We start from the raw sequence: 8,846 nt of genomic DNA, 5'->3' as shown, positions 1-8,846 counted from the left end.
CTAAAAGCCCTAGCTGCATGTTTCGTACGTAGAAATTCATTGTCACAGACATTTAAAGCCGTTGCTTAATCAGATCACGCCACTACGATCCGACAATCACATTCACTCTACTCAGCTCTTACGGCCATGGGCAACGCAGATAACTCTCTCGTTTGCCGAGCAGTCAGCCCTTTTAGTCGCTGCTTCCCATTTCGCTGGCAGAAATCATTTCCCCTCATAATCAGGCAGCGGCGTTCTAAAATATGCTGTTTAATTAGTTTTCCAATGAGAAACATTCACTTGACGGATACGACACAATAGTGCTAACAGACGAGACGGAAGTGAAGACTGACACATGCGTTCTTTTCTTTCACACATGCGTCTGCTCAGCGTTGTTACGTAGTATTCGTCAAGATTAATCAACCAGGCCGACTCAGCCTTTTCCCAGAAGCCTTCACCAATTGCTTCCTACGTTCTGTAGCAGAATTTCGTGCTTAGCACCGCAGTGTTCGGAGGCTTGTGACCAGATTGATTTTAAAAAAAGGTATCAATTTATTCCATTCCATTTACCATTACCACCCTCTGAACCAACTTGCTAACCCGGTTTATAAAGAGGACATTGCGATTGTTGACCCAATTACTAGCAATAATCACAATCATATTATTATAATCGCTCACTATTCCGGCCATGCTTTTGACGAAACAATATTAGGAAAGAGCTTAATATTTCATCACGTAGACTAATTCTTCCGTCCGAAAACTATTGAATTGCCTTTGGAAGACTTTAAAACAACTGGAAATATCCAGACTTTGTAAAAATTATTAGCTCCAGGCGGCGAAATGCTCGCTTCCTCTTTCGATGGAATCGATTCTATCGAAGTTTCATTTTGAATCATCGTTTTCTTACTTTCTGTTGTGGCAGCATTGTCCAGAACACATCGCTTACTTCATTCCTTCACCCATATCTTTAAAGGTGGCTGAAGCATAATGTTGACTAAGAGAACTTCTTGCTGGGCTGGTTGGTAATTCATTGTAAACGTAAAGGCGCCAAAAACCACACACACACACAAGACAAGAGAACGGGACAAAGCGCCACTCACAACTAGTTTATTTTGCAGAACCCAGATACATATAGACACTTAGCCAGCGCCTGCGCAAGGAGCAAAACTACGTATCAATGAGATAACGAACGGTCTAAAAACTTTTTTTCCGCCTGATACAGAGCAACAGATGTTTCACTGACACACGAACTTCCTTTCTTATTGATATAGAACGCTACAATTAGTTCTCTGGCTTTGATATTGCTGCTTCTGGCAAGAATCCGCATTGATGAAAAGCATGGCTGACAAGAGCGTGAAGGGCATGATCAGATATGTTTCGGCAAATTTGGGCCCTCTTTATTTTGTTCTACTTTTCGTTCATGTTCCTTAAATCGCTCTTTGATGCAGCGTCCTGTTTGTCCTATATAGGAACAACCGCACGACAGGGGAATTTCGTACACAACCCCTTCGGCACATTTCATGAAAGGTCGCCCATGCTTAGTACCACAGCCTCTTTCTTGTTCTTTTTCTTTTCTTTTCTCGATTCGAGGGCAAATGCTTCCGAGCTTCAGGGGGGCTGAAAACACGAGCGGGACACTACGCCCGCTCGAAACCTTCTTCAGGTTGTGGGCCAACTTTTGCACGTACGGCACCGCCACTGGTCTCACCTCTTCACGAGGGACCTCTGCCCCAGCTCTTACTGCCCTCATCTCACTGCCCTCTTCGTTCTCTTGTCTTGTGTGTGTGTGTGGTTTCTGGCGCCTTTACTTTCACATAATGTTGACATTGGGTCAACTCGGCATTTTCTCTAGAGCGAACCTGCGGAACGGTCCTCGATGTGGTAAAAAATGGTATTTGAGTGTATTGTATGCCAAACAATGCCGTTTCTCTCTGTTCTACAATAAAAAAGGAGGGGCAATAACCGAGATCAAAACAACAGTTACTCGAAACTGCGCATCGACATCTCTAAGCGCAGCGAGATGTCCATTGGCGAGCAGCAACAACTTCAGTTCCACCTGTGCGGTTTTAAAAGTTTTTGAACAGGAACTAATTGTGGAAGTAAAAGATTACACGACTGAACGATTACAAAGCAGAAAAAATACTTACGGAGCTGCACCTAACGTCATTCACCTAAAATGAAGCAGCTAAATTAGCTTTCTTGACAATGTTGAAGCACATGCGGTAAATCCTTTTTCTAGAAATATTTACTGTTCAGGCTAAAAAACATTAAATAGTCGCGAGCAACACCGAAATGAGTACTACGTGGAGCGCACTGCCACAAAAACCGACAACTTTCCAATGTACGCAGTGCAGGCAAAATTCTGGAGGCCCGTGTACTGTGCCCGTTAAAGAACCCCAGGTGGCCGAAATTTCCGGAGACCTTCACTACGACGTCCCTCATAGCCAGAGTCACTTCGGGACGTTAAACCCCATAAACCCAAACAAAACCAATCTAGGCAGCTGCGCATAAAGTACCTGTATGTTGACTACAATAGCGACGATACAAAAAACGCAATGTTGCACAGTTTGGCCCCCAGAGGTCTTGTATAACGCGAACCGACATTGCCAGGACAATGCGGCCGCTGCGACATGGGACTCGGTGGCCCGATTTTGGCCAGTCGCCTTGTATTGATCATCCATCAAACTAGTCCCTCCACACTACCCCTTCATTTAACAACTTCGCCAGCATTTTATTATCCGCGAGCCATTGTTCGGTGGAATGCGCTCCTCAGTGACATCGACGCCATCCTTTACCAGGGAACATCTTCTTGAAGCGATATCCGCATATGCTTCAATGCATGCAGTGAGTTGTCGTAGTATTGCTATGAGTCTTACTGAAGATGTATTCGGCACGTGTGCTTGCCCGAGTGGGAATGGCCCACAGCAAGAGGCCTTCAAAAAGGAACAATTATATAATTTTTTAAAAAAAAGGAGCCCCGTAGACGTGCCACCCGTGAAGGCACGTCGCCAAGAGTGTGGAGCTGGTGGCCGGCACTGAGCACATGACCGGGCACAACCGCTCGTGGGTTGGGGGCGGCGTGAACAGTGAACTACAACGGCGAAACTAACTACGCTAACTACGGCTGCAACGACGACGAAGAATGCTCACAACTGGCCACGGGATTTGTAGGCGCGGGCTCCTTTTCCCAGTCGTCTCACATCCCCGAGAGAGCCGAGCGCCTGGCCGGGAGAGACGCTGGTACCCATTTGTGAAAAAAACCGACTGGGTGGGCCGGCGGCAGCGGGAGTCGAACCCGCAACCTCCCACAGCCGAGGCGGGCGCTCTACCTCAAGGCCACGGCTGCGGTATCGGCGGCCGGCGGCCGGTACGGGTTTTGTAGATACGGTTTGGCTGTGCCATTACAGGTGGCAATACCTTCCATTACGATGCTGCAATGGCCTTTCCGACACGAAAACCGTAGTGGTGAAAAAAAAAGTTCCTGAAATGCAAGAAGCTGATGCGTCCCTGCTTTCTACTTCTTTTTCTTCACCTCAGTAAACATGGCATTCTTTTGTAGTCTTCTTCTTTCTTGGAACGTCTTCTTTTCAGGTGAGCCCATTAATAAGAGGGAAGGATAGGTTAACAAGGCATAGCGCCACGTTTGATACACTTGGTTATCTCTTTAACCTTTATAGATTTTTATTTTAAAAACTGTGACAGATACGTTGGTGCGCTCTTTTGGGCTAGATTGCACTGCAAGGCAGACATTATTTTCTCCAGACTTTAAACATAACAGCTTTGACTCAGTTCGAAGTTGCTACACTTTTTTTTTAAAGCGATGTTTATTTCCTCAGGGCATAAAACGGTATGTAATGATGGATGACGAGTATGCCTAAATCCGTCATTACAGACAGTTTTATACCACACCATACTTTGAGCACTACAAGTATGGGCCGCATTCTGCAATTACAAATCTCGCCGGCTATGCTTTCAAAAATGTCTCTCTTAGAAGCCCCGAACAAATGCTCTCAGAGATCATACACACTGGCTACAGTGCATTTTAAAAGGTGACATCACTTTCAAGTGGCTGCCAGATCACAGTGATATGTCTGGGGTGACATTAGTAACATAACTCCACCCAGTAATGCAAAAATATTACATGTAAGCTCACAGGAATGGCGGATCGGGCTAGAGGATTGGGGCTATACATGTAAGCATTCCACTTAGAAGAGCCGAAGCTGCAAGGGAACTTTGCGTCCTTTTCCGCAACATGACAATGACTTATAGGGAGCTTTGGCGAACATATGCTGCCATATGTACCTCCTTGACCCTTCCCGCCGAGTCCAGAGGAATCCAGGCACTTGTTACTGATAACAAATATTTTGTGACACCTAGCTGTGATCGCAAGTCACCTTTACGAGTGGTTATTCTCGTGCGATCCCGATTACTCACTACTGTGCCTGTGACTATTGTGCACTGTGTGACGTCGGTGCACGTTAGAGAACCCCAGGTGGTCAAAATTTCCGGAGCCCTTCACTGCAACGTCCCCCATAGCCTGAGTCGGGTCGGGACGTTAAACCCCCATAAACCAAACCATCGTTAGGAGCGATGCAAAACTAAATACCACATTGCTCCTGTCCGCATACTGACACTCAGAGAATGTGACTTCACGAAGCATTCTGCTGAATAGGCTCGAACCCTCTCGTGTGAATAGAGATTTCGAGACCTTGGCCTCAGTTTTCATCTACACAAAATACCTAAAGAGAAGACCACAGAATAGAGCTCCCAAAATTTTCAAATGTCGCGAAATAGGGTGGACACCAAACTTAGCATTCTGGACGAAAGGAGTTCTAACAAGAAATAGTTTATGAACGCAAAATTTTTCAATAGGCCATGGACCATATTCACACTATCAATCAGGTGACAGAAAAATGAGGAGAGTATAACGGAGCCCTCTATATAGCCTTTGTAGATTACGAAAAAGCATTTGACTCAGTAGAAACCTCAGCAGTCATGCAGACATTACAAAATCAGGGTACAGAAGAGCCTTGTTTAAAAATACTGGAAGATATCCATTGCGGGTGAAGAGCTACCATAGTCCTCCATAATGTCGGCAATAAAATTCCCGTAAGGAAGGGTGTCAGGCAGGGACACACGATCTCGCCAATGCTATTCACCGCCTGTTTACAGGAAGCATTCAGAAGAAGCTAAACACGTGTGTTGCCATCATCGGTTGGTTTCCCAAGTAGAATGCGTGCTTCTTCGCTGATTTTCAGGCTTATATGACAGAGGCTACGCTGTGCCGCCCCTGACTTTAAAACAGTGGCAACCCGTCCTTTTCGCTAAGAACGTCAACAGTTTGAACCCCCTGCGGGAAAACTTTTCAGCCCAATTTCCAATGGCTTCTTTGCTGGACTACGATTGCCTTTGTGCTCACACATACTTGAACTGTGTTGTTTTAGTGTATGTGATGTCCCTCTCCTGCGACGGCCTCAAATGTGAGGATAGCAGTATGTTTAAATAAATAATAAATAAATGTCAACAGAGCAAGGAGAATTCCTTCCTTATGGAGAACAATATTTTTATGGAGTTCTCCTTAGTTTCCCTTGAATGTCGAACTAAGACCGATGACAGGAGGGAAATGGCCCCCTCGACACGCTACGCATGCTCAATAATTTTGTTGACTGCAAAATAGCCATGGCTACTGTATCGGTAGCTAAATTATTGTACGCTGTCACACTCAGCGGCTCCGGTGGCGTCAGGAATTTCATCTTGCAGGTCAACGACCCTCCACTTCTTTCTGCTTCCTTCTTCTCTCCTTCTACTCAGCCAAACCAATTTTGGTTCTCTTTCTGTTTTGGCTTTCAGTACCTTCATCCCCCTGCCTACGTAAAGGGTATAGCCAACCGGGCACATGAGTGGTTAACATCATTCGCCTTCCGTTCATCTCTTGTTTTCTTATACATACCTCTCCCCTTCAATATTCAGCCGGAATCCCCATTGAAAGTTTCTATATGACGAGTTCTTTAATTCAACCCGTTTCCATAAGAAATTTTATGGAGTCAATATGGCGCATATGGGAACTGTATGGACTATATAGAAGCACGTAAGGAAACCTATGTACTCTATATGACGTCATGTACAGGCGCGGCCATAAGTAAACGGAGCACGCTATTGCGTTCGAAGTGCAATCACGCTTTCTCCATTGGTAATGAAGAAGCGTTGTTTCTCTGCAAGGAAGCCCAGCAACCTCCGCTTCCAGCATGCGCGTACCACTGCTGGAAATTTCAATTAGGTGACGCGTGAACGATATTCGAAGACAGTTGTGTGCTCCGTTTACTTTTGTCCGCGCCTGTACACTGCATAACACCGCATGAAAATTATGTCTAACGCTTATGGACTCCGTACAGACAAGTTGAAAATTTTTTTCTGTCTTTGCGTATCTTATGGACTCCATATTCCCATGATTCCTGACGAGCGGCTTATATAGAACGTTTCAGAAATGAGCTTCGCAGCTGCTCATAGAGTTTTTACTCATTACACCGAGAGCATCGAGGCGCTGTAATCCGTGCACCTGCCCGTCAGAACCCACGTGATAAATGACGTTTCCCGACGCTTCCGGCGGAAGTGCTCCCGAGGCGCCTGATGGCAGGAGTAACTGCAAAGGAAACTAAGCTCCAGGCTTCAATCCAGCTTGGTGAAATAACAAGAAATAAGAGATGAGAGCAGATCGAAATAAGGTAGCAAAAATCACGCGTTTAGGAAGTAGCTCTCTGGTGGCGGTGACAGTATTCTTCCGGTTCCGGAGAGGAAAACACAAAGTGGCGACACGCTTCGCAGGCCTCGTGACACCGGCTAATCAAAGTGGAACGTAGGAAGCAGCGTGAAGGGGAATCTTCGCTCGCCCCTTTTTCTTTCTTTTCTTGAGCCACGAAAGGGAATGGCAGAAAAGATGACAACGTGTTCGGGTGGAATTTGCGCATGAGGCTGAACATTTCTACTCGATGCGGAATCGTTCGCCCTACCCTCCACCGTTTCTTTCTAACCGCCTGATTTGTTGCTGCATTTTTTCTGGCGCCTGAAAGTTGCGGTGGCTTGATGCACTCTTTTCGGCAAGGCATTGTTTCGCTGCCTATAGTCTGCTGCTCCTGCCTACCCGCTTTCTCTGTACTATGATGCATTGTGATGCGCAATTCGCGCGTACTGTGCAGCTGAAATCCGACATCTCTGTTGAAGCCAGGATTCCCGTCAGCTGCATCTGGATCTTGCGCGTCACCTTATGTGAGCGTACTGAGAGAACAGCTGCATTGATAAATCAAGGAGAAGAAGAAAGAAAACGGTTTGGTTTGGTTTGGTTTATGGGATTTAACGTCCCAAAGCGACTAAAGCTATGAGAGACGCCGTAGTGGAGGGCTCCGGAAATTTCGACCACCTGGGGTTCTTTAACGTGCACTGACATCGCACAGTACACGGGCCTCTAGAATTTCTCCTTCAAAGAAATTCAGCCGCCGCGGCCGGGATCGAACCCGCGTCTTTCGGGCCAGCAGCCGAGCGCCATAGCCACTGAGCCACCGCGGCGGCAAGAAAGAAAACGAAAGAATAAACGCCGGATCGATAGAAGGATATAAATATAGAAATCAAAAGTTAAGGAAGGAAGCAGAGATAAGAAAAGAACCTATTAAAGAATTAAGGACATAAAAAAGCGATCTAGAAAGTTGAATAAAGTAAGAAATAACTAAACAACAGCAAGAAAATATTGGACAAGAGACTTAAGATCCGCCTTATGGGTATGACGCGATAGCGCATAATAGGTTAGCTCCTATATATGGATAAGGTTATTCTCAACTTTGTATTCACAGAACCCTAGGAGACCTCAAATCTCTACTGGTGCAATGGCGCAGGGAAGGATCGATGTTGCTGCCCGAAAAGTTCCTTGATTATGTCAGTTTCAAACGACTGCTTCAAAACCTGGCTAATCCTTGTGGCGACTTCGCGGCGGTTAGCAGATGCAGGGGCCAGCTAGGAGCTGAAGATAAAATACGTCAACGTCCTCCCCCGTTGTCTTCAAAAATACTGAAATTCGTTGCTTCTTTCAGCTCTTAGTTCATATCGTGGATTGTCATATTTAAGCACTGTTACTATTTCAACTCGATCACTGAATTTATTGTCGGGTGGCACTATTGTTATAAACTAATCTGGAGTTTGTAACTATAACACAGTATATATTACTGCGCATATACATTGCAAGAGATGGCTGGCATCCTAATATTGGCTTAAGCAGACCACTGAATTTGATTACATGGCTCCTGTGGGAAGTTTTGCAGCTGGTATTGTCAAAGAGCTCTGGCTGGTATCACCTCGAGATCGAGCGCCCGGCTGTCGCTTGCAGGAAGGGGACAGATTTTGAAAGCAAATAATCCGGAGAAAATTCTTTGTTTAACCTCTTCTCCTTTGTTTTATTCATTGTTCTCTGGCCACTGATATCATATCAAACTTATCTGCAAAGGCTTTCAACCGTCATCTTCAAAACAACTTGCAACTACGTCCTTGATCCCGCACTAACAGACGACAGCTGTCGTCGTAGCTCACCACACAGCCGTACTAAAGGCGGAAGAAACTTGAACTTCGCGTCTTGTGTCGTCTGCTAGGTTTTTCTTCCCCTATATGCAGTGCAAAAAAAAGAGACGAAATTGTTTTAAAAATGCGACAATACGTTTTTTTTTCCTTTTGTCGCAATGGCAGATTGCTTTGTATTATGGTAGTTTTTTCTGCAGCACTTCTTTGTAGATATGTCGATACGAGAAAGGAAGCAGAATACTATAGAATACTATATAACACTTCATTGTGTGCACAAAAGTTTAGCCATTACTGCAGATTAATGACCA

Source organism: Amblyomma mixtum, chromosome 4, assembly GCF_055824585.1.
Source record: "Amblyomma mixtum isolate Tamu chromosome 4, ASM5582458v1, whole genome shotgun sequence".
Classification (NCBI taxonomy): Eukaryota; Metazoa; Arthropoda; class Arachnida; order Ixodida; family Ixodidae; genus Amblyomma; species Amblyomma mixtum.
Note: the sequence above shows the minus strand (reverse complement) of the source record.